We start from the raw sequence: 22,868 nt of genomic DNA on the forward strand, positions 1-22,868 counted from the left end.
TTTGTGTCATGGGAGGGTGTCGACTAACCCTGGTGTTTATAAATCCTGGTTATGCCTGGCTATAGGTCATCGAAGTGCACGGAAGGGCACTGGGTTGTTTGTAGGTGCCGTGGGTCTGGCTGGAAAGCCATGCCTGTGTGTGCATTTTGTATGGATGGGCACGAGAAAGAAAGCCATGTGAGCACCAAATGAAGCTGTGCATTGCCAGGTGTATCTGTAAATCCAGGGAAAGGGGCAGAGAAGGATACATGGAATAAGGGAAACGCTTCTCAATGTGAGCGCACATCTGCAGTTTTGAAAATGTTGCATTTGTAGCAATAATAGAGTGAAACTTTTTTGTGGTTATGAAGTCCTTGTGCTCCAGCTGAAATTCTTTAAGTGTTTTTGCAGGATGTAAGTGACCCCATGCATCGTGCAGCGGTGCAGAGCTGTCTGAAGGCTGCCCCTCACTGTGCAGCCCCACTGGCCTGCAAGGTCTTGGTCAGGAAGTGGCACTGGCTGCTTCCAAATATTCTTATACTGTCATAAGTCCTGCGTGCTGGCGTGTAAGGCATGGGTAAGTACAGAATACTTGAGCCAAGATGTTGTGGGTGCTTGTCCCTGTGGGTTGTGTGTGTCTGTGTCAGGCAGGGAGAATGGTGCTGCTCTGCATCATTAGCACAGAGCTGGCTTTGAGTTCACTGAGTTCCTCCAAGTTCCTGTCACGCCTGTAACAGACACAGATTTACACAGGCCTTCAAGGTGCCTCAGCTTCTTGGCAGTCAGTAAGGATTGCTCGTTTCAGGGTGAAAGGGAGGCAGAGTTGTGCTGTATCTCCTTGGAAAAATGTGCTCCTGAGGGTCACAGAGGAAGAGGTTATCCAAACGGTTTAAGACCGTGCTGAACTAGGACATCTATCGCATTTATTTGTGGGTGATGACAGAATAAAAAGTCAAGGTTTGTTCTCCTCAAGGAGGGAGCAAAGCAGCACCTTGCATCCCCGTCCAGGTGCAAGAGGATTGCAGCCAACCTGCTGCACAGGTCAGAGAGGCACAGCGCCCCTAAACACCACCAGGGCCATAAGGCTGTCCCCAAACCTCCGTTGTGTGCAAAATACATCCTTGGCTGCATGCTAGCAATGAGCCTGGATGTTTTCTGACAGGGCTGCACCCCGAACATGTTTCAGTCCCACCTTTGGGAGGATGCTCACAGCTTTTTCTCCCCAGGCAGGACTGACCAAAGAAGCAGGGGGCTGCTGAGGAGCAAGCAGCTGCTGAAATGGCCGTGCAGGTAGGAAGGAGGCTCTTTGAGGCTGTAAACTCAGGCTTCTTAGTGCAAACCACATTAGGCACGAGGGAACAGCTGTCCCCTGCCTTTGCTGTGGGACAGGGCTTGTCTGGTGGGGGCACCTCCGGAGCAGCGCTGGAGTGAGCAGAGGCTGGGGAATTTGGGCGTTACGCTGCTGTTCTGCAGCTGCCCTTCCCTGGTCTCCTAGGTGTTTCGCTGCTGCCTCGGTACATTTGTTTTGCTATCTGTGGAAAGGAGAGAAAAATATTTATCCGCTTATTGTAGCCTAGAGGAATAATCTGTTTATGTTTACGCAACTCCTTTCGCAAAGATATTTTATTGGCATTAGCTCCAGGAATGTCTGTTCTCTTCATCTGGCCCCCTGAAGAGAGTAGTTAATAACTCAGTTGACCCTTATTATTTTAGGACTTAGCTGCAAAGTAAATGGAAAATAAGTGAGTATTTACTACTACTCTTCTGCGTCTGCTTACAAACTAAACAAAAGCACTTTTGTGTACGAAGGTGAGATTTCTGCCTTCTCACCGTATTTTTCCCCTGGCCCTTTCTCAAAGTTGGATCAGCGCGAAGTACAGACATTTAACTTGGCTTTCCAGCCTGCTTGGGTCCACGCTTCTGGAGCACCCTGCTGGTCCTAGCTGGCAGGTTGCAGCTGGTGTCTGTGAGCTGGCGGTGCACAGCCAATTCTTGGCCCGTTGCTGCTGTGCTCTCCTGGAAGCCCTGGCATACAAAAAAATGTGTCACGCCACGCCATGGTGAGAAAGCAGCCGTGGCTGGCCTCCTGACAAAGGCCTGGTTACACAGCATAGGGCAGGTCTCCTCTGGGACCGGTGCTGTAATCCATCGCGACTACCGGGGTCCAGATGTGCAATCTAAGGCAGATGTTAATATTTTATACGTTAGCTGTAAGTCACTGCTTTCTCGAGGACCTGGAAGGGTCCTGCAGGCAAAGCACTTTGGAAGAAACGCGTTTCCACTGTCTCAGCAGAGCAGTGGTCATCGCCCTCCAAGTTGGGATCGCCCATCAGCAATGGTGTTGTGGGCTGGCAGGTAGCACAAGACCCACCCAGAAGTTTTAAGAGAGCAGAGGCCCAATATGCCTCTTCTCCTGTAACTCCTTCTGTCCAGAGCAAGATGCAGTCCTCCTCCACGCGTGCCCTGCCCTTGCCTCTTGCACTGACCTGGCTGCCAGAGCTGCTCTGATGGCAGTCCTGTTTCGGGATGCTTCCCTGGCAGCAGCAAGACACCCATCCCAACTCACCAGAGCTGTGGCCTTCCAGACATCCTAGTTTGAGAAGAAAGCTTCAACCCACACGAAAATTAGAAGACAAGTGAAGGAACAAGGTGTTGTTTAAAGCACAAAAGAATGACTTGTTCGTTTCAAGGTGATTTCAGTGTCTGTAACTCCTGATTCATAACTGGGGTTGCACTGTTGGGTCCTATAGAGGAGCTGTACTGCCCCATGGGCACGTCTCGCTGGGCTGTTGGAGGAGAACTTGCTGGGAAACAAACCTTGCAGGAAACAGCAACCTGTGCTTTTGCTGCTCCCTAACAGCAGAGGATTTGAGGAGTTATGCTTCCCGTTCGAGAGAGCAAGATTAGGGCTTTTTCTGGCTCACCTAGAGGGTTGTTTTTTCATGATCAAACCTCAAAACCACATTCTTCTTCAGAACTTCTGCTTATTTCCTCATCTCCTCTCTGGATTTGAAACCTTGGTGCTGCTGTCACCAGTGTTTCAGTGTGGTGTGGAGGGAGCCTCAGGCAGAACAAGCATTTGGGCTCTTCTCAGCTTATAATGGTCAATTCTGATTAATCACCTAACGTACCGAAGTCCATACTCTGTCGAACAAGGTGCTCATGGCACACGTACGTAAAGCATCAAGCTGCTGCTTTTGGGAATGCGCTGGAGGATCCATCAGGTTTCCTGTGCTCTCCCTGACTTCAAGCTAGTGTGACTGCGTAATACATTTTGAATCCACATCTAAGCTTTCTGAATTCCCTATTTAATTAATAATTTTGTGTTTACTTTTTTAAAAAATCAAGTAAATAACAGCTGGTGTTTGCTTATGCCAGGAGGACAAATGCATTACACAAACACCATACTTTCTCAGCATCAAAACTGAAAACGAGTTCATGTCTGAAGGGCCATTGGCGTACTGATATGTGTTTATAAACCTGTGCAGTTCAAAGTAACAGATACAAGGGGAAGAAAGAAAAGATGTCATAACAGATTTCAGCAGAAAAAAAAAAAAAAAAATTCTTCCAGACCTGCTATAACATTTCTCATGCTTCCTGTTTCCCCTAGGAATAAGCTCTTTGCGAAGTAGCATATTTTGGCAATTCCTCCTTGTGACCTAGCTCCTGGAGAGAGTTTGTCTAAGCTGAAGGGCAGGAGGGCAGCCAAAAATGTAATTGGGCAAGTTAAACAGTTGTGCAGCTGAGAGCCCTTCATGTGGTACAGCTGACCGAAGCTTCCATGAGAAGATGTTGGTATGTCAGACGAGCTATTTGGGCATCCCTCTGGGTTGCGAATACAAAATCCCCAAACATGTGCACCTGCAGAGGAAGGCTCATTTCTTACGTATCAGCTGAATTGGATTTGGCCTGCAGTGCAGTTGGAAGGAAAGAGCTTGGGAAGATTTATTCCTGTGTTACGATATGTAAAACCAGATGCTGCATCTGTATCTCACAGGAAATCATTTCTGTGCCCAATTCCCATTTTCTGTGATTGCAATCTCCTCTCCCTTTTGGTATGTCCTTTGGTTTGCTGTTCTAGTCCTGCCTGTGACTGACTTTTCACCTACCCCCAGAACGCGTGTAGCCCAGTTGCATCCTGTGGAGTCATCAGAAAACCAGTTGGGTTTCTCATAGGAACTTCTTAATGCCTGTCATCCTAGCACATTTCTTTTAGCACCTTTAAGGGCCAAGTTGCCAGCTTTACTTCCAATAGAGATTACACTTCACTGACAACGAGAGACTTGCGGATCATGTAGAGGGCAGATCCAAATCGGGACATCCCCGCGTTGTCTGGGAGCTTTGAACAGAGGACCCGACGTGCTCTTGTCACATGAAATTCACAAAGCAGTTGGGGAGTGCTCTGTATTTTTAGGATTCCTCCTCAGCATTCTTCTATGAATACCCCCATGGCTTAGCTGTCCTCCTTCATACTTGTTCTTTGATGTGTTTGTGCTCATATTATTAAACGCATGACATAAAGCACAAGGGATCCACCGGACAGCCAAATTTACGGTAGTGTATGATCCTTAGGATTCGCGTCTCTGGGTGTTGCTGTCTTTACACATGGGTGTAGCCCTGCTGGCACCTCTGAGCACATTCCTGCCTTAAATCCCACTGAAACATGCACAATGAAAAAAAATCACTTTCTGAGGTCACGTGAAGCATTACAAATAATCCCGGAGTGCTCAGTTATGGTCTCTGCAGTAATAAGGAAGGATCTTTTCATAGGGATGTTGGAAACTTGAAGCAAATATTTTAAGTAGCAGGCCCTGGACCTAAGAGGCGGAGCAGAAGTGCCTAACCAGTTGGTGTGATCAGGTGATAACGTGGAACTGTGCTCTGTGCTGTGCTCTGCACCTTTCATGGGTGATTAATCTTCATTTTTTGGTGCTGTTATTTTCCCGAAGTCATGCTCCCAGTGCATGTCAAATGAAAGACAAGGGCTGGCCGAGGGGCAGCAGGGCTTCATGGAGCTGCTCCTGCTTTACAATGAGTGAAGAGCGTATGTGAAATAGGCTGGTGACAGAACACCCTGTGCTCTTCAGGGGCCCCTTTTGAAGCCAAGATGCTCCTTCGCCTGTGCCCAGCTCTTGCCCTTTGCCTCAGCTGGGCCATTCATACGCAAAGCGTGGCCCTCCAGTGTGTTACAGGATAACAGCAGAGGTGCGTGCTGGAAACGTGCCCTGGTTTGCCTCTAGGTCTGTGATGCACAGTATATCCGAGTGAAGAAAAGCTCAGTCTGTGACCACTTGCTGCTTTGGTCGCAGTTAAGAAAAAAGCAGTGCCTTCCCGGGCAGCGGATGTTTCTGCTGCGCCCCAGCACATCTCCATCCCTGTCCTGCCCCTGCACCGAGGGGGCTGGCAGCGCTCTGGGGGTTTAGGTGGATGTCCAGGAGGATCTGTCTCTGGAGGGTTTCAGCAGCAGCCCTTCCAGTGGCAGATCACTGATCCTCGCTGTGATACGGTGCAGCCGTCTGCAGGGCAGCAGTGATCTCATTGCCAGCTCAGGACTGAACTTCTCCAAATCTTGGCCAAGCCACTCCTGTGTTTCCATTCTTTCCACTCTTTCCCTGCGCAGTGCGAGCCAACGCCTGGCTGCTCGGGCAGGAGCTGCCTGCCGGGTGCTCGTGTCACTCTGCCCGTGGTGTCCTCCCACCGGAGCAGCTGCAGAAAGCTGGCTGCTGGTCTGCAACGCTCAGAGCTCTCCTTTTTGTGCCCCTGGCGGGTGGGGAGGACCGCAGAGCACCGCAGAAGGTGGTATCGAGCTGGATCTTTGCTCGGCGTGGCTGCGGCCCGGGGCCACGTCCATCCAGACGGGAGCATTCCCCTGGCACGGGTAGGGGCAGGGATGCAGCATCGGGGGATGACGTACTGGGAGGGGAATGTTCCCCTCCTCTGGTGGCTTGACTGGGTGCAGCTGGGCCTCAAGTGTGTTTTAAAGTATTTTCTCATTAGGGTCAGCTTATGGGAAGTAGCAGATGGCAGAGCGGGGCTAAATTAGCGAGAGACGTGTGCTCTGTTAATGCTCTTTCTCTGTATAAACAATAGCTGGAGAGTGAAGCAGGAACGAAGACGCTGCTGTGTTTGTGGCTGCCTCTGCTGCTAAGTAGATGTAGAGGTCTACGGCGTGTTTTGTCAGCAGTGAAAAAGAGTAGGAGGAATTTGCCAGTCCTCCCACAAGGGAGGAAAGATTGCAGCTCTCCTCTCCTTGCAACAAAAATAAAAGTGCTCGAAAGCATGTGAGGGAAGAAAGAAAAACGCAGAGACAACTCTACATTAACAGCCAACCAGACCATATACTGTTGATCTCCTCTGTTTCAGCTTCTTCATATGAAAACCGATCAAACTAAGGATATTACAAACAGCATTTCTCCTCTGCTATTTCCCAGAAACTCTCTAACTTCCTAGTGTTTGAATCCGTCCTAAAATATTGGTTTGAAATACGTGCATCTTTTTCTCGCAGCTGTGTGTGTATGTACAGAAATGTAAACACACAAATACAGCTCGGCACAGCTGCTTATGGAAAGCGTCTCTGCCAGTGGCAGTTTCTCTATGGAAGTGAAGAAATAATTTTTCTTGCAAATTTATGGTGCCTGAGGAAGTCTCAGAGTAAAGATATGGATGTCACCTTCTCGGCGGTGTGCGTTATGATAGAGAGGGGAATCCTCAATGCTTTTACGGCGTAAATCAGCTGGGCAGGGATCAGCCCCAACCCTCAGCATGGTTCGGACGTCCCCGCGTGCTGCCAGGTGAACTCTTGGTGTCTGCCTCACGACCAAAGCAACCAGCAGGTGATGGATTTTAGCTTTACCAGCCTTTTATAATGCCACAAACAATTGTTGCCAGCAGCTGCCTGCATCTTCTCACTTCTCAGCTTCTTTGCTACGTCTGCTTGCGTGCAGCAGTGTAAAAATGTGCAAGCCTGGTGTACGCTGATGGGGAGTTTTGCATCTAAATATGCTCCTGGGATCCCAGCTTGGATGTTGGTGTCTCAAACCATCTTTTTGCAGCCTTCATCTTTGGGGATTGTTCTCAAGCCACAGCAATGAGAATCTGGGCAAAATAATTACCTCGGATTTCTGTCCTGCACTTTGCAGCCTGGGCTGTGCGCTTCCACGTGCGGTGTCCCTGTGGGTCGCTCACCGACAGCCCTGCAGGACAGCCCCTTCTGCTGCCACCCTCCTGGTGTGGTAGCTGGTACCAAATCCTGCTCCGGTGCCCGTGCCAAACTCTGTGGTGGAAGCGGGTGTTAAAATTATTAGAAAAACAAACACAAAACTGTAAAACCCAACAATGTGAAACATTGTTTTCCAGCAGGGCAGACAGATCCCTGAACAACTTGGAGACTACTTACTAAGGAGATAGACTTCCTCCAGGGATCTTTATCATAAAAGCAGCTTAAGTGACTCACTCTTTCCCTGAGGACATTCTTAAAACAACTCCACTCGTTTTGTCTCTGAGTGGTCAGAAAGAGGGATTTATTTTTTGCTGTCCTTCAAAAAAAAAGAAAAAAGCGGGGGGGGGGGGGGGGGAGAGAGAGAACTCTGTTTAAAAAAGTCAGCAGCCATATTTCCAGGAAAATCTGGGCTGTATTTAATACTAAAGGTCTGCATGCAGCTCCCTAACGCATGGGCTGACTGGCACTATGCTCACTCAAGCAAGTGCTTCAGCGAAAAATTCAGCACTATTTTTAGTTCTCTTACAACAAACCACTTGATTGTAAGGCCCGGGGAGCTGTGACATTGTGATTGCTGGAGCCGACAGGAGACGCGGCAGCCTGTTAGCTACGCCGAGGAGACCCAGCCGATGTGGAGAAGCCCTCATCGAGAGCAGGTAAAATCCTGTAACCCTTGGTGTGCCCGGGAAGTGGATCCGCTGGTCAGAGACAGGGCAGGAAAGCGTTAGCTGGCTGGCTCTATCCGCTCTTGCCTTTAAAGATTTCATTCCGTAAATTCCTGTCCCGACTGTCAGCTTTTAAACCCTCTCCACTTTTTTTTTTTTTCCTAGCCTTTTCTGGGGTTTTACAGGATCTTGGGCGAGTTAGCAAATGGCAGGAGTGAAAAAGTTTCTGAAGTGAAGGCATTCAGCTTTAAACAAAACAAAAAAAAAAACACAGCCATTTCAGTGTCGGGGTGAGTAGCCTGTAACCAAGTCCTACAACCCCTTCCTCCCTCCCTGCTAACTTTATTGACTCGCAAGAGAAAAATCCCCTGCCTGGGACTGAGGGGGTTCGATCGGAGCAGCCCGTGGGGGCTCCTGGCAGACTGAGCGCGGTGCCTGGCGCGGGTCGGCTCTCCCTGCGCGGCCTCTCCCGGGCAGCAGCACCGACCTCCCTTTGTCCCCGTGGGGGTTGGCACGGCTCAGCCCCACGCCAAGGAAGCTGGTCCCGTGGGGTGTGTGCCCGCAGCCCCAGGGGCGAGGTGGTTGCCATTCCCAGGCGATGGAGTCACGGCGGGGACGGCCGCCAGCCAGCCGATAGCAGCAGCCCCGGGGCTGTCGTGCCCGCGGTGCCCCTGCCCTCGCGGACTCCGCTGCCAGCGTGTGCTCCTGCCAGGTGAGATCTCGGGGCCTTAGGTTTATTTCCCGGAGGGTTGGTGCTCCGTGGTGTGCCGTGGCCCTGTTGTGATACTGCCAAGGAGATGAGCTCCTGGATTTCGGCAGCATCCTGCCCGCTGCCTCCTCGGTTTGTGGAGCTGATGCTTAAAGCGTGCTTCATTTGGAGAGAGGGCTCCGTGCTGTTGGTTGTGCAGCTCCTGGCTTTCACAGGCACGGGAACAGCAACTGGGGTTAGGGAAGGAAGCTTTCACACACGTGATGTACCTGGGGTAGTTGTCTATGCTTTGCTGTTTTGTGTTTTCAGCCTTTTGTTTCAACTCGGTTGAGCAACGTTTGCCAAGTCCTTGCTTTGGTCAGTCTCAGACTTCAGGGTGAGCCTTCAAGTTTAGCTGCTTTTTGAAACAACTGTGGGCATGGCACTGTCTGTGACAATATTATCTTAAAAGAGCATGGCGTGCCTTTTTCTTGATGTGTTGTTGGAACGCACGAGGAAGGGGCACAGCTGAATTCCCACAAAGTCTGTGTTTAACACCCCTGCCTGCCTATCAGCTGGCCGTGCTGGGAACGATTTGCCCTCATTGATGCTGGCAAACTAGATTTACCTCCTCCAGAAAGAGTTTCTGGCACTGATCGCTGAGTTGCCAGTCGCAACACTGATTACTGACAGAAGGCAAGTGGAATGAAGAGTCAATTACTCCTTCATCTGAATTCAGCAAACTGAGTTCCCATACTCTAGAACTTATTATGATTATAATTAGTTGGGTTAATTCTGGAAAAAGTAGATGAGATATCACAAGAATTTCAATGGCAACTGTTTAGGGCTCTTGCAAACAGCACATCTCTGGGAGACGCTGTGCGTCTCTGTGTAGGTCAAAGCTGTGTGTCTGCTCATGGAGGCCAAATGCACAAATGGTAGCAACTGCTGTAAACAAGGGCTGGAAACATCTGAGGCAACACCGTGTCCTGGTCTGCCTCCTCCTGTTACCCCGAGTGATTTGTAGGCTGCTGCCAAGCAAACTGCTTGGACGGGGAGCCCTTGGACAGGGAGCTGTCACTGCTGTGGCCACTCCTTCGTCTCGGAAGATGCCTGGGCAGGAGGCATCACGCCGCCTTGCAGGAGGATGATGCCTTGTGCACCACACAGGGCAGGGACAGGCACGTGTGGGCTGGAGTCCCACACGTTGTTCCTCCGTTCCAATCTACAAGCAGCGGGGCTAATCGAGTCCTTTGGCAACAGATATTAAAATTAGGGTCTTAATATTTAGTAAGAACTCCAACCTGTTTGTGTCTAGTCATTTCTTCAAGTTAGTTGCTTGTTAGCAGCTCTGTGCTTGCAGCCTTGCTTGGCCTGAGAAGCTCCCTGCTCCTTTCCAGGTGGTTTGCTGTGCTTGCAGTATCCCAGCCCTCGACAGGAGCGTCTGATACCTCCAAAGAGATCTTGCTCTTGCCCGATTTTGAGCCTTCAAGTTCTATTTTCCACACTTGACACAGCCTGGATAGTGTTACTGCATGGGAATTGTTTATGGCTCTATGGAGAGGGGAAACTGCAGGAGCAGATAACAGCATTTCTGCTGGAGAATCTGTGCTGTAGCTCTGCTGCTGCTAGCTAAAGAGCGTAGCAGCATGCTGTTAGCACAGGGCAGCACGCAGCCTTTCAACTGGAGTGCTTCACAGAGCAGCTGAACAGACGGAGGGAGTTATCTGAGAAGTTCTGATGTGCAAAGGGCAGAAAAGGCCAAATAATGAAACAGTTCAGAGAGCTGCACAGCAAAAGAGAGGAGCTGAAGCCATCAACAAAGCCATCGATGGTGGCAAAGGTGAAAGCCTGGAGCGTGCCAGTCACAAATTTCATATGACAGGTGAAGGCAAGCCAGCTCTGCAGTTCAAAAACAGGGGTAGTGGGGGTGTGCTGGCTGCTGTGTGCTAGAGTCAGCCTGACACAGAAGGTGGTCTGTGTGTCTGGATCATCTGATCCCAATGTTCTGGCACCTTCTTGGACCTTAAAGCAAGAAACTCCACTACCTCAGAAAAACTATGCCTGTTCTTAGCTGCCTTACTCGAAGGCACACCAAAACATCAGCTGTTAAGGGCTTTTTTTGGTAGTATGGGTCTTACCACGTGAGAGGTAGGTGGTTGCAATGCTCCCAGGAGGTGTTATGAATTGAGCACGTTTTTGCAGAGTATCTGGATATAAAATCCCTTCCTCCTCTTTCCCTGCAGCCTTAAGCCTCTCAATTGGGTTGGCGGGTGAGACGCTGTGCCGCTGGTCCCCTGCCGTGCGCTGGGTTCAGCCAGAGGTGGTACCACAGGGGGTGTTGGAGCACCCCTCTTCTGGAGCTGCTGCTCGGTATTGCAGAGCTGCCCTGCTCTGTTGAGGGGTTGCTGCTGCCTCCTGCTCCCTCTTCCTAAAACTGGGTGATGCTCGTACCTTAGTGTCCATGCATCCTCACAGAACGGACAGAAGTCTTGGTTCAAGGAGAAGCAATTTCCTTCTGTCTTCATTGTACAATCTGGGATGAAAAAGAGATAGATTGCATGTCGCTAGTGCACCCTGTATCTTCTGCAGGCTGTAAAGGAAAGCAATACAGCTCAAAAGCAAATTGTGAAGTCCAGACTGCGTTGAGGCATTTAATCATAAGTTCAAAGAAATAATGGCTTCTGAGCCCTTCCTGCAGATGAGCAGTTATCACATTGTCTTTTTTCACGTACTGTAATTGCAGAGCTGTAAATGAGTTACATACTTCAGTTTAAAACTGCTTTCCATTTTTTTTCCCTAAACTTCATTAGCTAATTATAACTTGAAATAGTCTATTAATTAGACTTCATTTTGTAATGAATCCAGCTCATCCTTCTTAAGCCAAGTCTGGATACAAAACCAACCTCGTTCTAATCCTTAAATGAAGCCATTGACTTTTCTGTCTGTGAATGTCAGTCAGATGGTGCAGATGACTGCAGTGCTTAACCTGACCGTTACCCGCAGACCCTGCAGCTCCCTCTTCTCCCAAGACAGACTTTATTGACTTACGAAGCGCTGTAATACAGCACATGTAACCAGGTGAATTCCCACTGTTCGTTCCTGCTGCCAGAGGAGCAATTGCAGATTTTTTGATGCTGATTTTTCAAGAACACACCTGCTCTTGGGAGCAGATCTTGTGAGAAGTGTGTTGTTGGTTTTAAGCATGAAAATAAGTGTCAGGTTTTCTCCACCACCAGGAACACAGGATTGTTAGGTTAGGACAAGAGCTGCTCTGCGTGATGCTTCTGATAACCTGCCCCTTCTCCAGGACTGCAGATAGAGCTTGATGAAAAGCTGAGCAGTGAATGGTACTCACGAAGAGATGGATGTGATTTTTTTCATCAGTGAAAAAGGGATGCATTTTTCAGGCTGAATATTTTACACTTTATAAAGGAATAAAAGGCAGCTAGGAGCAGAAGAGAATACCTTTTAAAAACAGTTGTCATATGCTTGGGGAGAGCCCAGATGATACTCGTCCATGTTAGTGCTTAGGACTGTTGGCTGAGAGCACATGGAAGAGCTAACAACATCCAGCAGTTGTTTCAGTTTCCTTGTTTGCATTCTGCTTCGGGCTTTGCTTAGTTCACTTTATTCCACCCAGGGGACACTGGCAGTGCAAATGAGCTGGACTTGTAATGAGCAAATACTAACTTCCTGATACGAAGTGCCCAAAAGCTAAAGATGCTCCCTATAACAGTGAAAAGCCACCATGCTTGTCTGTGTATTATGAACACTCACCTCTCGGGGAGCTGATTGTTGGTGTTGTGTTTCCAGTGGCAAGAGGTGTGTGTTCAGGTGCTGCTTGTTAATGTCCTCCCATCGCCTGACATTGAAATCTTTGCTTACTGTAAAAGACAAGGTGGCTTAGTGGCTTCATAATTTTGCACTCCTAACACGAAAACTAATGGAAAGATAGAATGAAGGTGTAAAACTAAGACCAGAGTATCTTGAATTTTGAGAGAGATGGCCGTGCAATCAGAGCCTGCAATAAATGATCAAAGATGTGATAGAAAAATCTGTCCTTATTAAAAGAGGTACGTGCAGTGTATTTGCTTAGGCGCTCAGAATTAGAAGAGCTGTGGCTGCTTTGAATGTGAAACGTGTCCTCAGGAAATAATTTTTGCATTTAAGCTTTAAGGAGTCTTGGAAGTAAAAGCCATTTTTGTGGAATTGGATTATGCCTTAGGCCTTGATTTTTATATTTTCCTGGTGTGTATCATCTTTTCTTTCTAAGATCCGCAAACAGGTTTTTCATCCTGGTTGCTACTGACAGAAACCTGTAAATCTGATTTTTGGACAGTAGCTGGTAAATCAGAAATGCTACAGGTGGGAAGTTGTGCAGTCAATAGAAGTAGTCGCACGAGGTCAATCGACCAGTTTTATGCCAACTCTGTGTTTTTTTCAGAAAGATTGTGGAGATGAGTTAGTGCCAGCAACCTTAGTGCTCTGGATCACAATGTCATCTGCAGCCTGCACGAGTGCTCTCCTCCTACAGAAGTATTAAGCATTATTTTTTTTTATTAATTAAGTATTAAGCATTGCATCTTACGTGCCTAATGTGTCTGCTCTGGTGAGCGCTGCTGGCACCAATCCATCCTGAAGGAGAACCTAGAAGCATCCTGAGGGGAATGGATGAACTTGGCTTTATCTTTGCCTTTTTTTAAGCCACTGCGTGGTATCTTGCTTTATAGCAGCTTGCTGTGTCCCCTGCCCTTGTGCACACCTTGTTCTGTCCTGGCGTGCCTCATTTGCTGCCCTCACAGCTCAGGGCATCCTGTCCTTCAGTGCTCTAAGAACACATTCGCCGCAGGCCTTCAGGCTTTGTGGTATTGAAAGAGGCTGATTCCTCTTTTAATACAACAAAATTAGGCTTTTGCCTAAGCTAGTGATATGTAGCAGCGAGGGGCATTTTTACTTGGGCTTGCGTGGGCCCTCACTGCGTCTTTTTACAGCTCTTGAAGCAGTTAGGACGTTTATAGGTAGCGGTTTGTGTCGGGTGCCTCTGATTTGCAAATTGCCTTTAAATGCATTCCTTCCAGTTCACCAGCTAGCGCGTGAGCTCACACACATTGTAAAATCTCAGTCAAGCTACAGTGAGAAAGCATCTTGTAGTCATTTATACGACAACTTTTTTTTGGTTTAAATCTCAATGAGACCTTCACTGGACACACTTCACTTAAGAAACGACCTTTGTGTCTCTGCCGGGTCATTTTCTGGCTTTATTACGCACTTGGCATTCCTGCAAAGCCCTTCGCTGGGTGATCTTAAAGTCTTCAGAAGCTTTAATTAACTGAAGCAGTGTGCCTTCCCTGTGAGGCCAGTAAATATTCTTAATTGCTTTTTTCGCAGAATGAGGAAAATGTGGTAGAGAAATTTTAAAGGAATTCACCAATGCTGCGCAGAAAGATACTGAGGAGACACAAGCAGAAGCCCTAATCCCGACACCGTCTTTATGTGCAACATTTTGCTTTATTTCATAAGCAGGCGAGGGATGGATATAACACAGCTTATATATAGGGCACGTCTCCTTTGTCAGGAAACTTTCTGCTTTGTGACCTGTGAGTTGCTAAAAGCGACAAAAGTGTATGGATGAGGAAGTCTTTTCAAAACCGGGCAAAAAAGAAAGAAACCCTGAAAGCCTCATTCCGTTCTAAAAGGGCTATTTTTAGGAAGCTCAGGCAAAGAAGTATACCCTGGGGGGTGCGCAGGGTTTCTGTATGTCTGGCCCTGGGTAGCTGAAGTCTGAATGTAGTTGTCGGGCTGTTGTGCTCTGCGTGTGGTGAAAATCGGGGCCCAGGCAGAACAGACCACACTGAAGGCACAGCATCGCTGCTGCACGGCATGCTGCTGTGCAGGGAAGGGATGGATCCTGCTTTGAGGCTGCTGGTGTCACGCCTGGTAGCTCGAGCTTCTGTGGAGGGGGCAGCACGTCCTGTGGAGACAGCCGGCATTCCCGCACTGACTGTGGGGTGCTGCTGACTCCGGCCTGAGCAAAAGGGAGAAAAGACTCCGACTGCGTTGTTGTGAACTGCTTCACTAGAAATGTGGCATTTATTGGTAGCATGATGTGACACCCAGTTTTAAGGACCACTGAGGAACAAGGGCTGAAGCGGCAGTGAAAATCAGTCGTGCTTCCTGGTGCTCCATCCCACACAGAAACCCTCTTCCACCCTTCGGTGCCTGGTTGTTCACCTCCACTGGTGAGGCTGGCTCTCAGGGCAAGGCTGTCCGAGTTGTCAAGAAGCAGGGAGCAGTCTGGAGTAAGGAAGGCAAAACCTTCATTTACTCAAGTCCTTGGCAGTTGCTCCGTTTTCTTTACCAAGCACAGTATAGATGAGCAGGTGTAACAGTGGGGGCAGTCATGCACCAACAAAATGGGTGGATGAGAATCAGTGGGTTAACTCCAGCTCATTTGATTGCTTTGATGTTTGTAGCTCATGTTTTCTTCTTCTGATCTTCCTGGAGAATAAAAGTTTTTCTTGTTTTTTTTTTTGTTTTTTTTTTTTTTTTTCCCCAGCGGGTCAGTAGAAGGAAGGCCTGGACACAACTGTTTTTTCTTTTACTCATCTGACGGCAGATGAATAATAACAATACACCTGTCTTTGGGGAGCAGAGCTGCTCAGCTCCAGCGAGCTGTTACCTGTTCCCCAACTCCCCAGAGAAAGCTTCGAGCAAGGAAGGCTGCAGAAGTGGCAGCAGGTTCCTGTGGCCGTGAACTCTGCTGCCGGAGGATAGTTGTGCAGTTTTGAAGCAGCAGTTATTGTTATTGTTATTAAATTGCTTTGAATTCCTGCCTGGAGACTTCAGTGGGGGAGCTCTAACATGCAGTTGGCTGACACAGAGGGTCTGCGATAGATCATGATGGGATGGGATAAGACAATACAAACAAGAGCAGGTGATCGCAGTATTCACTTAAAAACAGACCAAAATGGCACTGAAGTGAAGAGGGAGAGCCCCACAGTCTGGCACTTGAACACTGGGAACCAAGTGGGGAACTCGAGGGCACTGTGTTACCTAAGGCTTGCGAAGATGTAGGGTGAAGCCTTCAGCCTCTCCGTTTGCAGGCACCAGGACAGGATGTGTGTTCAGCAGGTATTGTTCTCCGCAACAAGCTGGAGTTGTGACTTTGCAGAGGGGACTGTTTGCCTCATCTCCTGTGGTTATTGCTGCCAGAACTGGAATGTGAGAGCAATGTTTAAATGAAACTTAAATCGATGCAGCTGAGGTGGCTCTTCCTCAGCTGGATGCTATACAGTGTATAATGCCCTGTGTTCACAAATACTGTGCATTTGTATTTATCTGATGATTTGTACATGTAAAAGATCATTTTGCAAGATGTTTGAGCACTCATTTGTGTGTTGGCCACTCAGTACTTCCATGTCCTCCCAACAAAAATGACCCCAAAAGGAGGCAAACAGGCAACAGAGCAGGGCATTGCAAGCTGGAACCTCATGCCTGGCTTTGGATTCTTTAGATACTAAACGTGTAGGACGTAATTTATTTTTAGCAAAGGAAATGCCTGGATATTTTTCAGCAGAGGAAGCATTTTTTCCAGGTATTGACTATTTTGAAAATATCAGAGTTTGAGATGACCTCAGTGCTGACAGCACTCAGTTACTAACATTGGCAGATGAATTCAGTGTTACGAGCTCTCCACCCTTCAATAGCTTGCTTTCTTCAGGAGGAAGGAGAACACCACAAACCCTTCTGTTTCTCACCCCTTTTTCCTGCTGTCTGCCTGTGTTGTGTCTGCTGTGTTGCAGACGGAACCAGAGATCCTCCTGCACCTTACTCTGAACTAGGGTAAGCCCATTTCTGTAAACAGGCAGGCGAGGCTTCAGGAGGACGGAGTGGACCTGACCTTTAATTTTGGCAGCCTGTCTTCAGCGCTGGTGGCAGGATTCCCAGTGGTGGAGCACCTGCACGGGGAAGTGTGTAAGCCTTTGCCTGCTTGGTTTTTGTCTAATTAATGATGACCAAAGTCACTGTGCAGCCACAGTCTACACCAGGAAGCTCTCCTTGGCCCTGAGCAGGCAAGCTGCAGTACTGCATAGCTGATCACTTGCTGGAGCTGGAAGGCAAAACGCCAAGATGTCACTGCTGAAAACTGTCTTTGGTGCTCTGTTAGCTCCTGGTTTGTTGAGAACAGAATTGACAGGTGCTCACTGCCTGCGTGCACACCTCCTAATAGCAGCTTAAGGGTAAAAGCGTAGCGTTAGTCTAGAAAATGCAGTGCACTAAAGATTGACTTGCTTGCGGTAGGCACCTGAGCATTTTTAGTACAGAGGTATCAGCATCACAAAAGCAGGTGACAAGCACGTCATTTTCCTGTGATCTGTAGGAGCGATGCCACTTGCCATCGCTGCAGAATCAGTGCTGTGCTGTCTGCCCCTTTTGTTACGTGTGCCGTGGGCTTCGGGTACGTTTAATCTAGCTCAGCACCTCCCAGATCCATGATGTATTGGGTCAGTTTGGGCTAATTCTGAGCGTAGCGTACACACTGAGAGCACTCGGAGTATTCCCTTGCTGCAGCTGACACCGTTTAGTTATGTATCTAAACTGAAAGAATCTGCTTATGTTTGTTCAGTGCTCTTCACATCTGGAGAACCAAGTCATTGTGTACGCAGTACAAAAGAAATAAGCGATTATATCAGGACCTGTATAACAGTGCGGATTCCAGCAGATTGCTCTCTTACTTCCCCTCCGCCGATCACTTCTACATCTGGTGGATCAAAATGAGGTTTCTGAAGTGAGTTTTGAAAAAGTCCCGAGAGGCAGCCCTGAGGTACAGCTTGCCCCGGGGTGGATGGCAGCCAGCTGGCGTCGAGGCGGCCCCGTCTCGCTCCCCCTGCCCACTGCAGGGCCCAGCTTCCTGCTGCTGCAGGCACGACAGGCATTAACGGGGAATGGCTCTGCCATGTAGAAACCGCTGTGGCAGCGTAATCTTTGTCTGGGGCTGTTTAGGCAGCAGCCTGAGCTGCCCTAATGGAAATAAAGCATACATTGGGCCAGTGGAGGAGAGCGACGCAGCTGCGGCCTGTTAGCGGTGGACGGTGGGGCTGTGCCGGGACAAACCAGCGGCTCCTGTCATCCTGACAGACGGGCAGGGAGCCCAGGAGTTGAGAGGAGCAGCAGCAGTGAGGAGCAGAGGTACTCCGTGTGCTCTGTGCTTTTGTGTCCCGGGCGAGAACAGGGAGACACGGCGGTTAAGAGGGATGTCGTGTTTGTGATGAAGGGGGCAAATCCCTTTTCCAAAATGTGCCGAATGCTACATGTTGGCCCAGGGTGAAGAGCAGATGAATTTTTTTGGCATTTCTGTCTGAATGTGTTTGTCAACACTGCAATTTGTAGTCCTACAAAGACGCTGACGTCTAAGCTGCTTATACTGGAATTTGTCAGTGTATACTGGAGTCTGTTTGCAGAGTCCTGCATCCACTGAAACTTTCTGTAGCGTGAAAATTTCAGCTTTGAGTTGATCGGTGTGGGCACAGAAGCTGTGGCTGTAATGCACCTCCAGCAGGAGGGCAGAGAAATCTTTCCTGCTGAGAAATTTCCATTGTGTCAGGAGTAGGAAAGCCTGTGTGTATGTCAGCATGTGCTATGAATAACTCCCAGCGCTCCTGATAGAAGGGCGCTCTTATTTCTAGGTAATGTAAATAGAAATGATTTTTCTTTCCTAGAGAGAATGGTTTCAGTAAAGCCTACAAGAAGGCAGGATTATTTGGGCACGTGGTTTTTCCTGCCATCAAAAATGACCGGGGACTAAGGAAAAAACTCTCCTTCTTAAAATAAGATCAGAATTAATGCATATTAAGAATGTGTTGCAGGAATGCTGGCTGTACAGGGGTAGCTGTTACACACTGCAGCGGTAGAGAACTGTGGTATTTTTAGAAGTTTTCAGCAAACAGCAGCATTAATGTAACCATTGTGCTTCATTCCCATGTCACTTTGGCAGCCGTTTCCAGTATAAGCAAACAGAAAAGTTTGCCTTGTCGTCTGCCACCCAGGGAAGCGTTTGTGTGTTAGCACAAGTCAAGGTGGCACTCACGGATCCTTTCTGCAGTCCAGCTTTATTCTCTCTTTATTTTGGCTTGCCCTGGGAGATGCATCATTGGTAGGAGGTGTTAGATAATCACTCACCGGGGATGCGGACGGGGAGTGGTGTTGGGGCGGTGGGATGGGTGCTTTCCACCTCGCTGCCATGGGGCTGGGCCTCACCCAGATCACCTTATCTTGCTCCAGAAAGGCAAGGGGAGGAGAAAATGTCTGTGCTTTACTACAGAACCTTTTAGAAAACAGCTGCTCCCCTGAATCAGGAGGGAGAGCTGCTTCCCTGGGTCTGCTTTTGCTCTCAGTTAAATCAGTGGAAGGGAAATAGAAAATGGATTTTGAGGAGTGCAATACTGTACCGCTGTATGCTGTTGTACAATGTTGTTTTCTCTGAAGCCAGTGAGCAGAATGGTTTTGGTTTGTTTAAGCACAAAATTGTAAACTTCCTCTTGTGAGCATGAAGTCTGAAAGGATAGACTGAGGATCAAGTCCATTTCATTGTGAGCAAAGTGTAACAGTGAGCTTTAATCTCCAACCCTAACATTCAAACTGAGATTAGGGTTAATGTGGAGGCAGAAGACAAATTGCAAAAATACCCAGCTTCTTCTGTCAGACACTTCATAAAAAGAACAACATTTTTTAAAAAATGTAGGCCTACTATGAGAGAAGTTTTTTATGAAGCAGAAACAGAGATGCTCAGATTTGCAATGAATGAGGTAAAGAAGAAATACAAGGTAAAGTGCTATTCTAGTAAATATAGAGGGGAAATGGCATACTAAAATATGGAAGTACTCAAGGGTATCCTGAAATACAGCTCTGAGGAAAAAGCTAGCAATGTAATTCAGGAAAGAAATTTGGATTTATTGTGATTGTCTCTCGGAATATGACCCAAGAAATATTGGCTGGTTTATTTGTGCCACCTCTTTCTTACAGTGCTGTCAATCTTTTTATCCGAGTAGAGCAGTTCAGGAGATTGGAGCTGCTAGAGGAAAAGCCCAGGAGAATAAGCTGGAAGGAATGGCTGCATCTGTATTGCTTCTGACCCTGCATGTACCAGAGGCTGGGAAAGCATCGGTTCCAGGAGCTGGCGAAAAGCAGAGCTCCCGAAGGGAGGCAGGGGATGAACTGTGAGTGACAGACTGGTTTGCAGGGATTGCAGATGTGGTGTTTGGTGTAACTTGAGCAAAAGGGCATGCTGCGGGCAGGAAGAAGTTAGAGGCGATTCTCATTCAGTGATCTGTGGTATCTGTCTCTGGTTCTGGATAGAAAAAACGCTCCTTACTGGCAATGGCAAAATTCCTTATTTTTTCCCCCTTCTGACTCCCTGGTTTCCCTTAGCTCTGTGTCTGTAGTGTCATGTAGTGTGGCTGCATGCTGTAGCTCACCTGTTCTGCTGGGAGCAGGAGAGACTTGCCCAAGATAATTCTGGTTTTGCCTACATGAAGGATGTAGCCTAAACAGTTTGGTAACTAGTGCAAGGCTGAGCTTAAAAATGCAGTGTGTGGGCCAGCAAATGAACTGCTTTGCTGTAGACCTGCTCACAAAACGCGTTTCCCTTTCTGTTTGTAGGGCCTTTCGAGCCGTAGCACCATAAAAACCCCATGTCCACCAAATGCATTTGTTTGCTGCTGAGAATTGTTAATGCCTCGTTTTTGTCATAGCTTGACTGTGCCATATGGGGCCGATTAGGGGTGCCTGGTACAGGAGACACCCTCTATAGCACCTGCACGTTGTACCTTTCTGCCCCTTTCCCCGCTTTCTGGGGTATAAATTCCTTGGTTTGTGTTCATGTGACTTGGGGCAGGGGCTCATGCTCAGGACCTTACCGTTCACCGTGGCTTCGTAGGAGAAACGTGAACTTGACGAGCGTCTGTGACCTTTCTGTCCCTGGCCATGAAAATCTCTTCATTGTATGCAGCTGCATGTACGGCAGCTTGGTGTTTGCCTCCCCGAAACATGTCAGGGATTAACCTTTTGCTGAAGCAAATTCCAGAAACAAAACCTGCCAGCCGGCACAGACTGCTCGTTGCCACCATCCTCCTTCCTGGGGTGCGTCTGCCCCCGACCTGGGACTCCGTTTGTTTTCTTGCAAATAAAAACATCTGCCTTTCCCCAGTGAAAGCAGCACTTGAGTGAGGTTCTTGGAGACCTTCTGCACTTCCCCTTGAAATCTAAATTTACCCAGGGACAGAGATTATTTTAGAAGAGCAGGAGCAAGAAAATGATGCCTTTGTTCTGGAGACTGAGAGAGCAGTCTGGTGGTTGTGTTAAAATGCCTGTGCCCTTAATTAATATTGACTGACATTGCTCAGAACAGAATGGTTATATTATGTGCTGTGGCTGAGGGGATGGTGAAAAACAGGCAGGAGTTATCAGGTAGGCTTCAGACCTGGCTGTCATCGCTGCTGTGTTTCCCTTTGGCTTCTAAATCCTTTCCCTGTTTGTTTAAAGAGCAATTCATAAAGCAGCTTTCCGTCTGGAAGCTTGTTTTGTAGTTGTAAAAAGCTGGCTTCCCATTCCCAGCTGAAGAGCTTTGAGAAAATGCAAGAGATGGAAGACTGCAATAATACCCAAGTGTAAATTAGTTGGAAATAAACGTTTTGAAGCGGGTTAAATACTGCCTTTGGGCTGGGGACAGTCTCCCTGTGGCGAAGAGTGACAGATGCATTCCTGACACCCTCAGGACAAGGCCTCTGTGTGGGAATGGGTGGAGGAGTGAAAGGAGAAACACGGCCCAGAGAAGCTTTTACTGCTCAAGGGAGCCTCAGACAGGCAAGCACAGACAATGAGGAAGAGCAGAGGGGAAGGGGCTGCACTGTGTTTGCTCTGGAGGTCGATCAGTCTGTCCGAGTGCCAGGATTTACGGCTCCGGTGCTGTGTAGCAGCCTTTTGGGCCCCTGTAACCTCCAAGAAGTGCCCCCCAAACATACAGTGGCAGCACTGGCCTCTGGAGCTCAGCTGGCAAGAGATGCTGAAGCAAAGCTTAGGGTAAGGGAATGATGTTGGTATTTCTATATTGGTAAGTTTTCATTTTTGTGCCTTTTCTGTGTAACTTTCCAAGCACGATTGCCTTGGTAAGTGGAGCGTGGAAAGCAGGCATGCTTTGTGTATTTCCTCCAGTGTCAGGAATGCAGGGATGATGGTGTTAGAGGTGGGGAAGTCAAGACAAGCCAGGGAGTGCCAGGGATTGGTATCCAAACATCTGGGGCTGAGCTGCCCCAGCAAGTACCAGAAGAAGGAGAGGACTCAGCACAGGGATGATGCTGAGTGGCAGAAGCTAGGCAATGGACTGACGCAGCCAACCGGGAGCAGATGCCTTTCAGCAGGGATAGGTAACATTTCAGAATGCATCACTTGCTTTCTAAATATCTTACCTGAATGTAATAACACATGTAAAGGTGCATGCAGCTCGCTACCAGCTTGGACAGAGGTAGTATCCAAGTATAAGACTTATAAATAAAAATCACCACTTTGGGTATTAAACAGTAGTTCACAATTATTCATTTTCCGCCCCAGAGATCATGCATTGGTTTGGCTATCGGATGTACATTGAGATGAAAGCTGTGAGAGCAGCAACGTTTGCATTACGAAGGAAAAAGATTTGAAATGACTGTTTGGAAACATGCAGAACTCAGCTCAGCTTTCAAGCTGGCACTAAACTTACTGACCGAGGTCAAGAAACTGGGCTGCGTTTTACAGGCTTGAGCCCAGGCAGAATCTGCTGGCCGGGGAAGCTGCCGCCGCCATTTCCTGCTGCTGGGAATCCTTGGTTAAACCCAACAACGTGAAAAGCTCTGCTTGGATCTGTGCAGTGGCAGACCACAGACATCGCTGCTGCTCCTTGTGCCTTCTATCTAATTGCCCAGATTATATATTTAGTTGCCCATCTTAACGACTCGTTGCTAAAATTACAAAACACCAGAGGACAAAATGAGCGAAATACTGCAAATTGGCAGCTCTGTCCCAGGTAGTGTGTTGCCATGGCATCAAACGGAGCCAGCAGTGACCAGTGTGCTGCAGGCAGGTTATCAGTGTGGTGCTGAGCGTTTACATTACGTGTTTACTCTCGTTTTACTCTGCTCAGTGATACGAGTGTACCTGGAGGAGAGCAGAAGAGCAGACGGCGACCGGTGCCGCAGGGAGCCGTGCACGTGCTGCCGGCGCTGCCTGAAGCCACGGAGAGGCTTCAGAGATGCCCGTGAGGGTGCAGTTGTTGCAGGCAGCA

The 22,868-nt window shown here is 48.3% G+C and overlaps 1 protein-coding gene across 9 annotated transcripts in view; it reads left to right on the forward strand.

Annotated features, from left to right (window-relative positions):
• Nucleotides 1–22,868, forward strand: part of ARHGAP24 (Rho GTPase activating protein 24) — a 214,846-nt gene that overhangs the window by 126,657 nt on the left and 65,321 nt on the right. The window contains exon 1 of one of the 9 annotated variants that reach the window (XM_038177991.2): nt 7,740–7,854. The exons of 7 other annotated variants lie outside the window; for them this stretch is intronic. The gene's annotated coding sequence lies outside the window, so the exon portion shown is untranslated. Of the gene's footprint in view, nt 1–7,739; nt 7,855–8,551; nt 8,576–22,868 lie in introns of those variants that run through there. One more of the 9 variants, XM_038177992.2, reaches the window with a different exon arrangement.

The sequence above is a fragment of the Anas platyrhynchos genome, chromosome 4, assembly GCF_047663525.1.
Source record: "Anas platyrhynchos isolate ZD024472 breed Pekin duck chromosome 4, IASCAAS_PekinDuck_T2T, whole genome shotgun sequence".
In the NCBI taxonomy this organism is placed as follows: Eukaryota; Metazoa; Chordata; class Aves; order Anseriformes; family Anatidae; genus Anas; species Anas platyrhynchos.